The sequence below is a fragment of the Lissotriton helveticus genome, chromosome 1_1 (assembly GCF_964261635.1).
Source record: "Lissotriton helveticus chromosome 1_1, aLisHel1.1, whole genome shotgun sequence".
NCBI classification, from domain to species: domain Eukaryota; kingdom Metazoa; phylum Chordata; class Amphibia; order Caudata; family Salamandridae; genus Lissotriton; species Lissotriton helveticus.
The window spans coordinates 2,111,494,120-2,111,512,947 of NC_136057.1; the positions used below are offsets into that span (position 1 = coordinate 2,111,494,120).

At 42.4% G+C, this 18,828-nt stretch overlaps 1 protein-coding gene across 4 annotated transcripts in view; it reads left to right on the plus strand.

Annotated features, from left to right (window-relative positions):
• LRRC8B (leucine rich repeat containing 8 VRAC subunit B) overlaps positions 1–18,828 on the plus strand; it is a 196,776-nt gene that overhangs the window by 60,281 nt on the left and 117,667 nt on the right. For 2 of the 4 annotated variants that reach the window (XM_078645996.1, XM_078646015.1), the window contains exon 1: positions 13,048–13,156. The exons of 1 other annotated variant lie outside the window; for it this stretch is intronic. The gene's annotated coding sequence lies outside the window, so the exon portion shown is untranslated. Of the gene's footprint in view, positions 1–13,047; positions 13,157–18,828 lie in introns of those variants that run through there. One more of the 4 variants, XM_078646002.1, reaches the window with a different exon arrangement.

The following is an 18,828-nucleotide window of genomic DNA, read 5'->3' on the forward strand; positions in this document are numbered from 1 at the left end:
GAGGTGTGGGTTGCTGCTGTAAAACAATTATCCCATCTCCTGCTGAGTGATTGAGAATCCAGACCCCCAATAATCAAAGGAACAATGTGTCACTGGCAGGGAAGCACCCATAACTGGTTTTAACAGGGGTCAGCGCCCCCTGAACACAAAGACTTCAAAGCCATTGAGGGGTATAACTATGAGAGCTGAAGCACCTGAACTTTGGAGAATGGCTTGATCAAGAATAAACAAGACTGGAGCTACTTTTTGGTCAAGAGGAACCTTTGCCAAGGAAGAAACACCTGATTAGACTGAAGGAAAGGACTGACCCTGGCTGTGTGTTCTGGGGCTGGCCTGCAGTTTGCTGTTTTTACCAAGGAAAGGCTAAAGGGACTTTGCTGTGTGCTGTGTCCCCCTGCTTGAAAGGACTTTGCTGTGTTCTGTCCTGAAGTAACTTATCCCTGAGGGCCCGAGGTGAACTGGCACCCTGTTGCGGAAACACAGGCACACAAAAGTTTCCAGGAGAGTCTCAGCGGCGCTATGTGTGCGTGCTTATTGCAGCCTGAGACCCTTGTAAGGTATGCCCTGTGATCGTGGGCACCTGGAGTCCAAGCAAGGATCAGCGGCGCGGTGTGCGTGTGCTTTTAGCAGCCTAACCACTTTGTGAGGATTGTCCAGTTATTGTGTGGACCGGAATCCAAGTGAGTCTCATCGACGCTGTGTGTGTGTGTTGTTTGTGCAGCGTGAGACCTTCGTGAGGATTTGCCTTGTTATTGTGTGCACCGGAATTCAAGTGAGTCTCATCGATGTTGTGTGTGTGCTTTGTGAAGCGTGAGACCTTCGTGAAGATTTGTCTTCTTGATGTGCACCCGGAGTTTAAGTGAGTCTCAGTGACGCTGTACACGTGATCTTCGTGCAGCCTGAGACCTTTGTGTTGAGTGCCCGGTGATCGTGCACCTGAAGCTCAAGGAAGTCTCAGCGACGCTATGTGCATGTGCACTGTGGCAGCCTGATATCTTCGTAATCGTAGCGGCCCGGCAGCCCCGGAGGAGCTGAGCTGCCGGCCGGAGCCCGCAGTTGCCAATTCACAAGGATTGCATTGGAGGCTCAGCCACTGGATGAGGAGAGGAGAGTGAGTTCACGCCCCCCACCCCCAGGTAACGTGTGTCGACTCCTGGGGTGGGCTGCGGGCTCGTAGGGAGACGCTCTCGGCCTCTCTCTCATTCCGGCAGCGTAAGCCTCTGCTTCGGCTCGTATCGCGGCCTGTATTGCCAAGGGAGTGGCAGTACAGGGGCCGGAGTGCAGAGCTGCACTTTTTGATTACATCGTACCCGTGTTGGGGACAAATGTTGAGAGGCTGACTGCAAGTCAGAAAGATGTGGTGGAGATATCGCCTAAGGCACAGTGATCGGTGCCTGAGTGTATTACGCATTGTTCCATTTCTGCATAACGGAGTACCTGACTGTCGTATTACACATTACATCATTTCTGCATAACAGAGTACCTGATTAGAGTAATACGCATTGCATTATTCCTGCATAACAAATGACCTGATTAATGTATGACGCATGGCATTATTTCTGCATAACAAACTACCGGATTGTTGCATGACGCATTGCATTATTCCTGCATAACAAATGACCTGATTAGTGTATTACGCATTGCCTTATCTCTGCATAAAGACGTACCTGATGGTTGTATTACGCATTGCATTATTTTTACCTTGCAAAGTGCCTAATTGTTGCGTTACACACTGCATTCTTTTTACATTGCAGAGTGTCTGATTGCTACGTTACACCTGTGTTGGACTTGGCCCTTTTTGCAGGGTCATCCCTGAACTTTTTGCCTTCCTACTGTATTTTGTCTGACCTGTTTTTGTTGGTTTGATTACTCTGGGCACTTTACCACAGCTGATCAGTGCTAAAGTGCATTTGCGCTCCCTATTGTAAATTGATGTATGGATTAGTGATTCCATGATTGGGTGGTTTGGTTTACTTGTCAGACCCTAGTACAGTGCACTGAGTGTGCCCATGGCTTTGAAACCAAATGCTGCTAGTGGGCTTGCAGCACTGGTTGTGCCACCCACAGAAGCGGCCTGTAAAAGTGTGTCTAAGGCCTGCCATTGCAGAGCCTGTGTGTAGTCTGGTACTGTCATGCTGACTGGGCAAGTGCACCCACTTGCCAGTCCCTACACCTTCCCTTTTCTTCATATCAGACACCCCTATGGTAGGCCCAAGGGCAGTGTGCATTGTAAGTATAAGGCAAGACATGCCCTGGTGTGTGTGGCATGTCCTAATAGTGATTTACAGCCATTTTCGTCTTTCACTATTGCAAGGCTACCTGTTCTCCATAGGCCAGAATGGGCAGTTAGATTGTTACATTTTATAATCCTAACTGACTCAGAGAACATGGTAGAAATTTGAGTTTAGTGCGCCTGAACTCAGAATGATAAAATACATCTTTTAGTGAAGTTGGTTTTAACACTCTGTGTTTGAAAATACCACTTTTAGAAAGTAGGTATTTTCTTGTCGAACTATCGAAGTCTGCCTCTGCTAGGTTATGTATTCCTTGTCTGGAGTTTGAGTGACAGGGCTGGGGGATTCCAGGAGACAGGGTGAGTCCGCCCAGTGGTGAATAGAGAGATCTGCATCTAGATGGGAGGGAGGAGTTGCACCTGGGACCTAAATATGACTGCCTGTCCCCCACAGTGCTGGCTCCAATCCCCTGTGGTGCGTCTGATATCTCTGCCCTGCACTGTGAAAGGAGAGAAGGAATCATGTCAACAGAGTGCTCCAGGGCTGTGCCTTTCCTCCACAATGCATGCTCCACCTCCTGTGAGGCGTCTGATGTTTCTGCCCTGCACTGTGAAAGGAAAGAAGGAGCCATGTAAACAGAGTGCTCCAGAACTGGTTTGGACTAGGCAAAGGCCCTTCTGCCCTCGGAGGGCAAAGGATTTTGGGGTATAAATATTGGGACCCTGATTCCAAGAAATTATATCACTTTTGGATAACAAGAAGAAACCTTTGCTGAGGAGTGGAACCAGAAGAAACTGAGGAGAGACTATTCCTAAGCTGAAGTGCTGTTTGGGGGATTGGCCTGCAGTGGTTGCCTGACTGCCAAAGAAGGGAGAAAGGGACTTTGTGTACTTTCATCAACTTGTAAGGATCTCCAAGGGCTTGGAACAGAGCTTGTCTCCTGCTGAAGTCTCAGGGACAACAGACTTCAACGCCCAGCTCCTCAGAGTTCTTTGGAAGTGCCTGCTGCTGTTTTGGGCCTTCGGAGGGACTGCTGGTCCCAAGGAGCTGGAAGCACGGCTCGAGAGGAAGAAGTGTGTCGCCGTCGCTGCTGCTGCCGTCGCATCGTAGATGTCGCCGCTGTAGCTATCGTATTGCACTGCAGCGAAGATGAAGCGTGTCACCGTCGCTGTTGCTTCCGTCGCATCTTGGAAGTCGCCGCTGTAGCTATCGTATTGCACCGCATCGAGAGAAGCGTCTTCCAACAAAAAGGAAGTGTGTCGCCATCGCTGCCGTCATCACATCTTTGATGTCGCTGCTGTAGCTGTCGTATTGCACCGCATCAAGAAAAGCGCCTGGCATCCACGGAGAAGCGTGCCGCCGTCGGAGCTACTGCCGTCGCATCTTGAATGTCGCCGCTGTAGTTGTCACATTGTGCGGAAGCGACTCACAACGTCAGAGAAGAGTGTCGCAGCCAAAGCTGTTGACGTCGCATTGTGGAACAAGGGTGTCGCCACTGCAGCTGACGCATCGTATCGAGACTTCTCGCATCATCGGAGAAGCGTTCCGCATCTGGAAGATCTTCAGGTCTTTATTTCTTTGCACCGGAACTTTGCCGGATTTCCATCGCTGCAACACTTTTGTTGTGGAAGCGCAAAGCATCGAAAGGTACATTGACTCAAAGTGTCGCATTTTAAGAACTGAACAGAACTGAGCTAAAACTACAATTTTAAGTACAGTATTGTGAATTTTTGGCGTTTATGGTCTTGTGTTAAATCTATATAAAGAATACTTGTTTTTGATATACAACCTGTGTGGTGTCCCTCTGTTGTGTTGTCACTTGATTACTGTATGTGGTCACAAATGCTTTACACACTGCCTCTGAGATCTGTAAGCCTGTCTGCTCGTGCCAAGCTACCCAGGGGGTGAGTAGGGGTTATTTTAGGAGTGTACCCTCTTACCCTGACTACAGGCAAGGGTCCCTATTTGTCACAAGTACCTACCTGTGCCAACTAGACACCCCCAAATCTAACAGCCTGACATTATTTTTACATTGCAAAAGTGCCTGATTCTAGTATTACAAACTGTATAACATTGTATTACGATTACAGGAGAATGTTTAGAAGTGCTCATTAATACCGCCAGTACTTACAAGGGCTGGCTGGCCTAACGACCGGCCAGGAGAGATAGTAGACATATTCATATGTTGGATTTATATCGTCTGGTTTTATCGTATATCTTTTTATATCAAATGTATACTTGTTTTTATAAAACTCATGTGGAGTCTATTTTTGGTGTCATCACTGTGTTGCTGTGAGCGTGGTTGCGAATACTTTACACATTTGCCTTGAAGATAAGCCTGGCTACTCGTACCAAGCTACTGAGGGGGTGAGCAGGGGCTATCTCAGAAGGTGACCTTCCTTACCCTGACGTGGAACCGCGGATCCCTATTTGGCCTAAGGTACCTACCTCAGCCAACCAGGGATCCCGGGTCTAACACATACCATATGAGATTGTGGTATTTTAAGTGGATCACTTCTACCAAGTAGGAGAAGAGGGAGAGAGAGAGTAAGAGAGGAATGAAAAGTTCATAATAAATGTCAGGAAAATGAATTGTTCAGTATTAAAGTTTATTAACTAACACCCCATCCATAAGCTACCAAGGAGTAACTGACTTCAAGAGAACATTGCTAAGAAAAGCATTCTAAGTTCTACACATCTTCTTTCTTATAACAAAAGTTCAGCTATACAATTGCATGGCAAAAAGACCAAATACAATTAAAGAAAATGATACAGAAAGTAAAACAAGGTTAGTTACATATTAAGTAAACAGTTCAATTCACATAGTCCCTAAAATAGACAGGAATTCTTTTAATCCGAGAACTACTTCGGATATGCACATCATCAGAGACATCTAAATCAGAAGAGTTACTTTTAAACAAACTCCTATCTGTAACAGATTCCCTGATAAGAGCAACACGATTCAAATTCCAAATCTTACCATTCTCTAAGTTTACAGAATTCTTAAAACACTTTATTACACGCATAGGTGCAGAATATTTTGACTAAGATAACGCTCCAACAGGTGCCTTAACTCTAACACATCACCAACTACAAAACTCCTGTCCTTGACCCTTTTTCTTTCATCTAAACTTATTTTGTTCTTTTTCTGAACCTTCTCTTCCCTACTTCTCCAATCCCCAATTCTATTATCTTTCACTCCTTTGTCCCAAAACATCCAATCAGGAGATAAACTTGTGTTAGGTGTTCTTCCTTTAAATAATTCAAAAGGAGTCTTCTTTGTCGTCATTTGAGGAGAGAATCTATGTGCCAAAATGTACTTCTGTAACTCCTCCCTCCAATCTAATGAATTCACACGAGAAAGTTGTATGTTTTCTTTTATTACTCTGTTAAACCTTTCAACAGATCAATTTGTTTCCAGATAATAAACTGATGTTCTTTTATGAACAATCCCACAAGATTTCAAGAATTCAGACATCATGTTTGAACAAAATTGAGGTCCATTATCAGATGGAAGAGTTTTAGGAAACCACTCTCTTCTAAAAATCTCTTTGAGAAAAGCAATAACAGATGACGATGTAACATCTGACACCGAAGAAACTTCCACCCATCTTGAATATAAGTCAATAACCACAATAAGATATGGAGTTCGATGTTCTCCAGCAAGTGGTCCTACAATATCAATCGCAACATCCTCCCAAGGACTACCAGGCAACCTACGACACACCATGGGAGCAGTACGAGAGGTTAGAATTTTATCACTTACTTTACATTGCAAACATTCCCTCACCTCCCTTTCAATTTCTAGATCCATACCTGGCCACCAGAATGAACTACGAATTCTTTCCTTAGTTTTCACTATACCCAAATGACCTTGATGGGCTTCTTCAACTAATCTTTTACTTAACAAACCTGGAGGAATTAATTTCGAACCTCTCAAAAGAATTCCATTCTCTATTGATAACTCATTTGCTACCAAACTCCAAACCTTAGAAAATGATTTGTCAAAAACTAAATTTTGCACCACTAAATTAATTATCTTAGAAATTTCTTCATCTTTTCTAATTTCCTCCAACCATTCATCTTCAAGTATAACCCCAGAAGTCACTTCACATACATTCACCTCATCCTCACCAAATTCTTCTTCTACATCACCTTCTACAACATCACACACCAAACGAGAAAGACAGTCAGCAGACACATTTTCCACTCCTGGAATATAATCCACACTAAAATTAAACTCCTGCAGACCTATCACCCATTTCCTAATTCGTGAAGATACACAATCCAATCCTTTTACCTTTAAAATTTCTCTCAAAGGTTTATGATCTGAACAAACCTTAAATTCTAGTCCCCAAAGAAAATTTTTAAACTTCCTGAGAGCCCAAAATATTGCTAAAGCCTCCTTTTCTATAACAGAGTAATTTAACTCTGCACCACGTAAGCTTCTAGAAGCACAAGCAATACGTTTTTCCTTTCCACCTCTATTCTGTTTTAAAACCGCACCTAATCCTTTTGAACTTGCATCAGTAACTGCATAAATCTATTCATAAGGAATAAATGCCTGAAGATTAGGTGCATTAAATGTAAATGTAAATGTAGTATACTTGTAAAGCGCACAGCTGCCCCAGCAACGGGGCGTCCCGGCGCTGTATAACTCTGGGGAACCCGTCCTGGCTTTCCCTGTGGGATGGTCCCTGCTGGGAGTCCCCAAGGTGGAGCCAGGCATCCCCGGAATTGGTGGGGCCGTTGTGGAGATTAGGCAAGCTAATGCCCAGAGTTGCCGAGTGTGATCCCTGATTAGAGTAAGCACCGAAGCGAGAATTATCGAGTCCGCTGACCAAGGTCCACGACCCTGCCGCGTCGGGAATCGAACCCTGGTCCCGGGCCGACTTCTGCTCTCGGGTCTGCCGCCTCTAACCAGTGAGCCACACTACTCCACTAACCAGATCTTTCTTAATATCTTCAAACTCTTTTTGACATGCTTCTGACCAAATAAACTCCTTATTCTTGCCAAGCAAATTTCTTAAATTACTAGATTTACTTGCTAAATTTCTAATGAATTTTCCATAATATTCAACCATACCTAGAAAAGAAACAATCTCCTCTTTGCTTTTAGGAGACTGTAAATTCTGTATAGTATCAACTAATTCCTTCTTTGGTGAGATCCCAAAAGCCGAAATACTGTGCCCAAGATAATTCACCTCATTAACTAAAAATTTGCATTTCTCATATTTTAACGTACGTCCAGCAGATTCTAACCTCTTTAACACCAGTTTTAGAGTCCTGTCATGCTCCTCTTGATTATTACCAAAAATCAACAAATCATCTTGGTAACATTTCACAGATTTAATTCCTTTCAAAATAGAAGCCATGACCCTCTGAAAAACTGACGCAGCCGACACAAGACCAAACGGCATCCTTTTATACTTAAATGCACCCATTGGAATGATAAAAGCCGTTAGATCTTGTGACTCCTTCGTCAATTCAATCTGATGATAGGCCTGAGTTAAGTCTAAAGTTGTAAACACCTTGGAATCACCCAAAGAAGTTAACAACTCATCTATATTAGGTAATGGTAATGTATCCGCAATTATCTCCTTATTCAGTGATCTCAAATCACAGCATAATCTTATATCCCCATTAGGCTTATTCGCGACAACAACTGGCGCCAACCACTCTGTTGCCTTCACACAAGTAATAATATCCTGCTCTTGCAATTTCTTTAATTCTTGTTCCACCTTATTTTGTACAGCTATTGGGATTCTTCTTACTTTGGCAATGACCGGTACAGCATTCTTCTTTAACTTAATACTGTGTTTGTAACCTTTTAGACATCCTAATTCCGGACGAACAAGCTGTGGAAACTCCTTTACAAAAGAATTGCCATCAGATTTTACCTCCTGAATCTGTACCTGAGGATTAGAATTAGGATTTAACATCACACCCAATAAACGTTGATGTGGCCATCCAATTAAACAATCACCAATTTTTGATACATACATTTTCCCAACAATTACATTTTTTTCCATTTCAATAGATGCGTTGAAATAATCCAACATACCTATGGGTGAACCACCATACCCCCCTGGATTCACATCCATTTTTAATAACTTATTTTTCATTTGAAAACATTTTTCAAATATTTCTTTTGAAATTATAGATATATGTGAACATGAATCAAATTTCATTTCCAACACAATACCATCAATCTTTACTATTCCAATAGGATGATCATTCTTCTTCTTATCCTTTACTTGACAAATTACCTCTTTTATTTCTTTATTGAATACCTTCTTTTCCTTAGATTTACAAAATTTCACAAAATGCCCTTTTTTCCACACCCATGACATACAAAACTCAAAGCTGGACAAGACTTTGAATTAGCCTTATGACTAGACTTTTCACATCTGTAACACGTTATCACACTAAACGATGTTTCCCCTTTTGAAGAATCTTTCACAACATTCTTTACATCTTTAATCTGGCAAACATCCTCCTTGATATCTTCTACAACTGTTTCAATTTTCCCTTTGTCACCTTTCAACTCATTCACACATTTTAACATATGCTCCACTCTTTTTGCTATAGCTACAACCTCCTCTAAAGGCGGTTTGTCCTTCAGCCACAATTCCTCTCTGATCTTATCCTCTCTACATTTTAAAACTATTTGATCCCTCAGCCGTTCCTCATTTGCTGCTCCAAATTTACAAGTAGAGGACAATTTCCTTAACACAGTTAAATATTCCTCTACTGACTCATCTTTGCCTTGCTCCCTTTTTCCAAAATGGTATCTTTCCATAATTGTACTTAAACAAGGCAAATAATGTTTATCTAATTGTAACAAACATACTTCATACTCATTCAAACCACGTTGTTCTTGTGTAGATAAAGCTGGCAAATTCTCTAACACTTCTTGCCCTTCACCTCCCAAACAGTGCATCAAAAGAGAATATTTTCTTTCTGCACATAAATTAGTGCCACATACTCTCGCATAATGCGCAAAAATTTCTTCCACTTACTTCATTTTACTTTTGGTTCTCCCGGATCACTTAGAAAAAAGGGCGGTGTAGTTACATTCTGCATTTTCCTTGTTTGCAAAAATGTTCTTATTTTAACTAAGTCTGCTTCTTACAACCTTTTGTCTAAAACTATTTTAAATTCTGACACTACACATGTACCACGTTTTTATCTAAAGCCACTCTTTTAGAACATGGTAAAACATAAAGAACCCCTTTTTTTAGAAATTGATAAACAAAATAAAATAAATACCTCACAGTCTTCCTAAATTTACACCTCCTTTTAATTAACCTTATTCCAATTACCGATTCTTAAGTATTCCTATGTGTGAAAAGACCACTTTCACAAATAAACAGTTTCCGTTTTCGATTAACTGACATAAATAAACAGTTACCGGTCTTTCTTTTCCCAAAATAGTGACATACAGATGTACAGCGTGCGTTGACTCCCACCGATTATACAGAAACCGTGTAGTTCTCTTCTGCGTGATGACGTGCACCACACGCTGACTGCAACAACTCACGCCAATCAATTAGATGCCATGTTTTTTTTTTCTTCCTTTCAGAGTGATGACGTGCACCATGCGCTGACTCCCGCTGCAGCGTTCCAGCACGTCATCATTCGCCGCTGTCCTCCGACCAGGAAAGAGCTCTCTGTCAGCAGGCAATAAACTGAAAACAGCGCTCTCACGACCAACTGCCACCGAACAGCCTCATACAGCTCGTCCTTCACCTCTACAAAACATCGGCAAAACAGTATTTTCACCTTCCCTTCTTAAATCTTAACACACAGCCGCTGGAGAAGTAGCAAACTTCACAATGTATTTTATTTATATTTTACTGCGCTGGGGAAGGCTATATTTCACTTTTACCATTTCACTCAGCAACTTGACCGCTCACAAGCTCTTGACCAAAAACATCATCTCAAACATTACTATTTTTCCGCAGCTGGAGAGGAATTTACCTCTCTTTTAAAATACAGCCGCTGAAGATGATATAGTGAAACCCCTGTCACTGCGCACTGCGTCTTCTCTTTTATTCTCTTTAAACTGCCGCTGGAGAAGTGTCCAACTTCCCTCTTTAAACACTGCCGCTGGAGAAGATATATATTAATACTTTTCCTTAAAGACTTCTCCCAACTTCTTTTCCTTAATCCAGCAAATGGCAAAGTTATTCTTTCACCGAAATACACACTCCATACTACTTAGCTTGATGTTGAGGTGTTCTTTTCCATCTCCTCTATTCTTCCTCGTTGACCCTCGTCGCCAATGAAAAGTTCATAATAAATGTCAGGAAAATGAATTGTTCAGTATAGAGGTTTATTAATTAACACCCCATCCATCAGCTACCAAGGAGTAACTGACTTCAAGAGAACATTGCTAAGAAAAGCATTCTAAGTTCCATAGAACCTTTAACCAGAGAGATGAAGAAACACACTACAAGGAAGAGAGAGAGAGAAAAAGAGAGATGTGTTTCTTTGTGTCAGTCAAAGCAATAATGGAGAAAGATGTTGCATTTTGAGCTGTTAAAGGTGGAATAAAATTTACAGAAGATAAACTGGACAATATATTTGAATAGTGGGATTTGAATAGCAGACAGTTGAAAGCCCCAAAAAGGGTGTTGGGTGGAATGCGCCCTTCAAACATACCTTGTGGCCTTTACTGCTATCTATCTCCCACTCAAGAACAAATGTATATGTTTCGTCAACCACAGAAACTACGCTTGAAATGTCATGTCTTCTGCATACTATCTGCACACAAGATACCCCAGCCAAGAGTGCCGGGAGGTATCCACGCAAACTTCTTTTAAAAAGGGCACAATATGTTCCTCGTCCCCTTTCTCCTCCCCTACCCGTGGTTTTATTTCCAGTGAAAGCTCGTAATACATACTCCCGCCCTCTCCGCTTCAAAACCTCACGCAAACCTGAGAAACCGTGTCAAAAGTCATGCTGCTGCCTACCAAATTTTCTGAAACGTCTCTTTGATAGTGTAGGCCCCACACACTTTTCGGTGCACACAACAAAAGGGCTATCCATTCCACAAATGGGAATGATGGCCACCAAAATGAAAGTATTTCATTAAATTTATATCTCTGGGAAGAATGTTTAGAATAGGATGGGTGAAAAATGTTTCCCCTCTTTCTTGCCGCATAAAGACCAGTGTTGGCTGTTTCCATTCCAACCTGTTCACAGTTTGAAATGCGTGTAGCCTTAGGGCAGAGGACAAAAAACATCTTGTCAGCAGATGAATAGGAGTACTTGGGCTATGGGCTACTGATAACTGTAAAAAACTTTAATTCTTTTTAATATTAATAATGTATAGTACCAGTGAACACAGTCAGTATCGAGACCACATAGCTGCACCAATGGTCCCTGACCGGTGTAGGTCGAGCAGGGGGGGGCGTATTTTTACTGTATTTTATTGTATTTTATTTGAACCAAACTGCATTTTTATACACTGTAATGATTTTAAGTAATCGCACAGTTCATCAATAAAACAAACAAACATACTGTACTGATAAGAAAAACACAGGAAGAACACCAAGAAACGGCATGCAAGAAATAAAAGAAATGGAGAAAAAGCAAGTGGCAAGCGCATAAACCAATGAAAAGTGACAGCGGGATGTACGCTCCTTTTAAGATTTATATTGCATATAATAGATTGCACAAGCACAGCGCAAGCGAAACCGGAAAAGGCTTCGTCAATTTGGAATGCCTTTAAAAGATAATACATAGCAGCCATATCTGCAATGCATATGGCACCGAGGAATAATACGTTGTTGTTACTATCCCCCAGGTGCTACTTGATTTATCACATAAGCAGACATGCCAACCCTCCCGATTCAGGCGTGAGACTACCGATTTGAAGGCTAGTCTCCCGCCTCCCGATTCCTACAAGCAAAAACCCGATTCCTCGGGGGTTTCAGCTGACTGGACTTGCTATTGTGTAAGTGCTAATTCTTTCAGCAAAGAGTGGTGATGCACGGGCTCTCGAAGGGGTGAAAAACCAACAAAGCGTCATTAACAAGGGAATTGTCTTTTAAAGACCTGCGAAGTACTGTGTGTGTGGGGGGGGAGGGGGATAGGGGGGCTGCTGTTTCAGCCCGGGCTACCGGTGGGGGGGGGTCCATGCACTGCCAACAACCTGCCAGGCCAGTGCCCAAAACTTGCATCACCCTCTCTACCTGCCATTATGCTGCATACTTCTGAAAGGTAAGAAAAAACGTGCATTTACGTTTCAAATGTCCGATCCTACAGCAGCACACTTCCAAAGCCCATACATGCCAGGAACCCGATTCAAAGTCCCATTCTCCCGATTTTTTTTAAAAATCTCCCACTTTGCACTCTTGAAATGTTGGCATGTATGCACATAAGTATCAGCTGAAAACATATTTTGGAAATTCACCCATTTTTCTCCATACATAAGCTTATGAGGTCTGAAATTACACGCATTTTCTTCTCCGATCCACACCTTTCCATTTCTGTACACATATGAATTCAGCCAAGCAAAAGCTTCTAGTTTAGTAAACTGGACTACACACAGAGCTACCTACAGGTAGCTGGAGCGCTACCAGAGGCTCACGACCTACTCGGTTGAGAAGTCTGAGTTAGCTTGTTCTCAGTGAGAGACTGAGCCTTCCTCACCGGCTCACAAGCAGCTGAACGACGCCTTCCGGGGCAGTAGGCGGTATCTTTACATGCACTGGGGGCGTTTTCTTCAAGGATGAGTGGCTCGTCTTTTTCTGGGCGGCTCATTTTTCTCTCCAATCGCAGGGGTTACTGGGGAAAGTGCATCTGAAAGACCGTGCTAAGCACCGCCCCTGCCCTGTCAATCACTTTGAACTCAGCTTTCTGGTGACCTCCCCTCACCTCGGTTTTTAAGATGTTCTGACAGGAGACCAGAGGTAAGACTTGTTGTCTGGATCTTTCAGCTGGGCTTGGGAGGGTTGCGTACAGCTGTCTTGGAGGAACATGTTGGTTTCCACTGTCGCTTTCTTCCCGTCACGTGTTTGTCCTCATTAAGCTGTGTTTATTTATTCTCTTCACGTCCGTCTTCATTATCGCTCCCGTTATTTTACGTTTTTCTCCTCAATCCTGGTCCATATGTCTGTCGACTATTTCCTTTTATGCTTTCCGGCCTTTGCCCGATGTTTACTCCCCTCCTCAAAACAGGGAATGGGTTTACAGGTTTTCGCCCTTTCCTGTTCCTTTCGTTTCAACGCCTCTTCAGGGGTAGTAAGCGCTATATAAAGGCAGTCACAAAACAACACCGCCTCTGTTCTTTTGTTAGCCTCCCTCTAAGCGTTAATACTGTGTGTCGGTGTTCGCTCGTGCGGGTTTTTGGATTTGTTTTGTCATTTCATGATTAATTGCATTTTTTTCTGCCATTTTATGCGCTTACTTATCTTCCTTTCATTTGCTTTTTTCGTGTTTCCTCATTTGCCACTGTTTCTGTGCCCCATTTCCCCTCTGTTTCGTAGTCGTCTGCATGTTTATTTATAGAAGTACCACTAACTAACCGACGGCTGCTGGACTTCCCAGGTCTTGATCCTTCTTTTGAGTATATTCCTTCAGTTTGTTATTTATTCTGCCATTCCTTTGTCAGATCCCCCCTGTATTTCCCCCTGCCCATCTTTATGATTCTTGGACCTGTCTCTCATTTCAGTTTGTTATTTATTCTGCCTTTCCTTTGTCAGATCCCCCTGTATTTCCCCCTGCACATCTTTATGATTCTTGGACCTGTCTCTCATTTCAGTTTGTTATTTATTCTGCCTTTCCTTTGTCAGATCCCCCTGTATTTCCCCCTGCCCATCTTTATGATTCTGGACCTGTCTCTCATTTCCCTATTTCAAACGATTATCTTCAGTAAACAGTGCTACCACAACATATTCACAAACTACCTTCACGGCATTCAGTTTTTTGGGTAGTTCGAACTGGCATATTGTATAGCTACGCGTCTGCTATACTACAGTCTTTACCTAACATTTTTTTAACTTTCTTATTAAGGAGATTCTTTCATTCATGGGCATTTCAGACAATATCATTTTGGATAGAGGAAGACAAACCTATTTCACTTGTATAAAGAAAATAGCTTTCCAAAATAGCGAGTCCTGCACCATAGCAATAGTAAGCAACCTGAGTGAGTGTCAGGTTGCATGGTATTTCCTGCTCCATTGTGGAAACCCCGCCCCCTCATTTGTACTTCATGTTAATGTATTTGCAGTGTCAACATTGCTAGTGACTGACGAAGTTCTGTACATTTTGATAAAGAGAAAAACACGTTTACTATAATCACTGGCGTTTTTCAGTGCGCTCTGTGGCTTAGGATATGACAGGTTCAGGGCTTTAAGTGGTAAAAAAAAAACTGGGGGTGCTCTAAAAGGGGCGTGGTAAATCTCTTAAGGGGGTGGAGCCTATCCGAGTAGGGGCGTGGTCTAAATCAAGATAACTAGCATCGTGTGCTTAAGAAAATCATGAAGTCGCATCCAGCAAAGGATAATAAAATAGGCAAAAAGGTATATTTATTAAGTATAAGCCATAAACATACCAAACACTTTAAAAAACATGTAAATGTAAGCATTAAGAAATCTAAGTTTTTCTGAAGTTTGTACAATGCTAAAACCTCCTTTTTCTGCAGGAAAATTTGTGAAATCCCAAAAGTCACGTGTTCCAATGTAGACAAAACACAGGCATTAGTAACTGCATCTCTACAAGTACAAGCAGAATCTTGGAAAGATAATGCACACTGCAGCTCGCCACCTGACATGGGTCAAAGAGGACATCAAATTTGAAAAACTACAGGGCAATCCGACTGCCAGAGTAAACACAAATTTTCATTTACTTTCCCCTTGTCAATACTTTGACATCTGTGTACCTCCTTCACGCACAGTTGCAACTGTATTATGTGATCACTGCTCCATGCACTATCAGAGAGGCCAAGGATTGGATGACCATGTATTCTGAACATCTTTCTGACACACTGACAGGCACTGTCAGTTTTTGAGACAAACAGGCCTTCAGCCTCCACTTTAGGGCTCTCAATCAGTGCTTGTTATAAACTCTTGGAAGCCACTTTTCAAAATGTGTTCTATACAAGAATTATGATAATCTACAAAAAGAAAAAACGGAAAAACAACGTCCTGAAAATAGCTGACACTCTTAAGGAGTGCAAGATTACGCGCAACGTGTAAAATTTGAACAGGTAGTAAATCGGTGACATGGATTACTTTAGAAAAAAAATCACACAAATTGTTCAAAACTCCATCAGTGTTATTTGCCAGAACAGTTGAGGAAATTAAGCTAGGGCCTGATAGGGTCACGTTTCATGTCTGTTTTTAATTATTACCAGGTCTGAGGCTCACAGGGACCCGACCCACTTAAAGTCCTGGCCACACACCTCCTATGAGGACATTTTCTTATACAATTAACACAAGTGTTCTCACTCGCTGGAGTGAGTATGTTTGCTAGCATCTGGAATGTTCAAGATGATAGGCCTTCAAGTTGCTTGTGGGACAAGAGCGTTTTAAGGCTGATCAGTTACTGGAAGCAACGTGATGACGTGCAAGAAACTTTGCAACAAATAAATACTTCACACCTTTCTGCACGATGTAACAAACGTTTTTATCTGCATGAACGTTTGAGTGACATCGCAAATGTTCATCTTTCTTTGAAAAATTTCAGCGCGATGTCACTCAAACGTAAAAACATAAATAGCTAAGAAAATAATTCAGGGGGGGGCTGAATCTTAAAGGCAGAGTGAAGCTGCAGGGGCTCTTGGAAGGGGTGAAAAAATATCAAAGCCTCATTAATATGCACAAGTGCTCGGGTGCGGCTGTCTGAGCCCGAGCTGACACACACGAGGGGGTGGGGGGTAGGGGGGCTGAATCTTAAAGCACTAGGCAGAGTGAAGCTGCAGGGGCTCTTGGAAGGTGTAAAAGAATATCAAAGCCTCATTAACATGCACAAGTGCTACGGTGCGGCTGTGTGTGTGTCCGGGAGCTGGCACACACGAGGGGGGCTGAAGCCCTTTGATTCCGATGCATGAAGTCAGGAAGGAAACGGAGCTCTCACTGTTTACCAGAATTCTTTTTCCTTAACTGAGAAAACATCGCAGCAGCAACCTTCACGGCTTTAAGTGGGCCAGGTCTGAGCACCGGCAGTTTTATTTTGGGACCCTCGAAACGGTTCTAAAAAAAATATATATAATTAAATGAAGAAAGGGCTACCTTTGCCAGCTGCGAAAATAGAGCCCGATAGAGACCCGTTTCGAGGGCCCCCACAAAAAACTGCCGGTGCTCAGACCCGGACAGACCCGGCCCACTTAAAGCCCTGGACAGGTTCTATCAGTAGGGGATGGATGACATGTTCTTTGAAGAGGTGGAACTTTCACAGCTGAAGAAATAACCGATGAAGTCGGATTTGCGGGGCATTTTTGTTTTCTGTTCTTCTGCTTTTAGCATTTTTTGGTTTCCAATTGGTTAAATTAGTTGCTACATGTGTTGTGTTGGCAGTTTACGAAGTTGTTTTTGCTTTCCTTCCTTAGGGTGATTTGATGGAATGTACTGACTCGTATGTAGTGAAGCGAGGCAAGTATTTAAAGTGATATGGGCTATGAGGGGAGCCAATGACGCTTTTTCATGGTGGAAGCAATGTGCTTGCACTTCGATCTCTTGAGTCTTGGTTCTGCCCCTTGGACACTCTTCAGTAGGGCTGAAGTCTGAGTTTGCTGTTAGCAGGTCATTGCCACCTTTCAGATGTGAGCGGGGCTAGGTTTGAATGGTTGTTCTAAAGTCTGTTTAAATAAAGTATGGTTTTCTTTTTCTTTTTTGCAGTAGAGACTGCTGGTATCATTCGTTCGCCATTTTTGTGGAAATGTGTGTCCTCAAGGAGAGACTTTTGGTAATGATAAAACCAAGTTATTTGGAAATATATAAATGCTATTCATCCTATCTAAATACTCCTGATAGACGTTTTCCTGGTTCATCTTGGGAGAGGTTCTTGTATCTAGTCTCTGGGGATACCTCACACATTACGCACCTGCATGGATCTGGAGGTGTTCCTATGTACTGGTTGGTGTCTGTCAGGTTGGACCATTAAAACGTCCTCATGTTTTGGGGGGACTTTAACAGAGCTTGATGGAACAAATTGTTGAAGGAAGCTGATGCAAGTAGAAAGCCCATGAGACTAGCATTGTCACTGGCTGTAATATTTTGGATAGTTCCTTTCACCTAAATGGTTGTTGGCTCAGACCTGCTTTATGGTCTGAAGTCTTTCTTTTTTACACCAAACAGATTGTACTTTCTAGAATATTGGGAGCCCTTAGACACTTCCAAGAGCCCAGAAGCCTTATCTTCAGCACCATTCTTGTCGTTGTGCTAAGTTTAAGGTTAGGTAGGTCCAACATGCTTTAGTTTTTCTCAGACCTAACCATCCATGTATCAATTGAGTTCAGTATTCTTGAATGTTTCCTTACTATCCACACACTACGCGGTCACAGAATTGTTCAGTGTCTCACAACACCTCAAGGTGTTAAGTTGTGGTACATGCAAAAAGACTTCCTGCTACCTCTCCTAGGTTACTTCATGTTGCCACAGAATGCCACTCCATGTTTCCGAAGAAAGCTATATTGTGTGTCCAAACAAAGAAACCAGTGCTTCTAAACCAGTTAACCCTATCAGATCTTAGACTACAAACATAATTGATATTCCTCCCAAGCACACAAGCATTAGTCCTTATTGTTTTATTATTATAACTAGGTTCCTGTCACCTTGACGGGCACATAGCGTAGTGGGTGTGTCATGTTTATATTCTGGAACACCCAATATGGCTACTAGTTTTTGCCAGAACACCAAATGTCCTTAGTTTTCACATGGTTTGCATTTGAGTTGATGCATGAGGCTGGTTTTGTCTATTTGCTGAAGAATACCAAGTCTCACGCCCTTTTGTGTGCATCTAGAGCATAGGGTTTCATCTGGTCCTCCCACAACCCCTGGATTGGGAGCATTACTGAAATAGGATCTTTGTAGAGAGGGATAAGATGGGCAGGTATTCTGCAGGAGAATGGCCAGGGTTCAGATACTAAGGAATGGTATAGAAGTCCAGAAAAATGAGCTTCTTTTAGTGGTACTATCGATCACATTTTTAGATGCCTTGAAAGTATTACCCATGTATAATTGTTTTTTTTTAAAGTACCATTGATCACTTCCCAAAGCTATTGAATATTTTCGGACGGATACTTTTAAGGAGACTTTAAGACTGAACAACTGAGGCTGAAGCTTTATTGTTTAATTAAATGAGCTTATTTGAGGGTATGTCCACAATGCACCGTATAGTGGCACTGACATCTCGGGCTTGTAGTATTTATGTTAATAAAATGGCACATCACACTGTGCCTTTATCAACTATTCCATGTTTTTCGACACAGTAAACAGAGTTAAATTGGGAGTGGGGACGCTATCTGCCTAGGTGATGAGAGAATTGGTTGTGCTATTGAATGAGTTGCTTTATAACACTGGTGGTTAAATTTGTCTGCGGAAAAAAAACAATGCTGAATGTTAGATTGATCTGTGACTGGGGG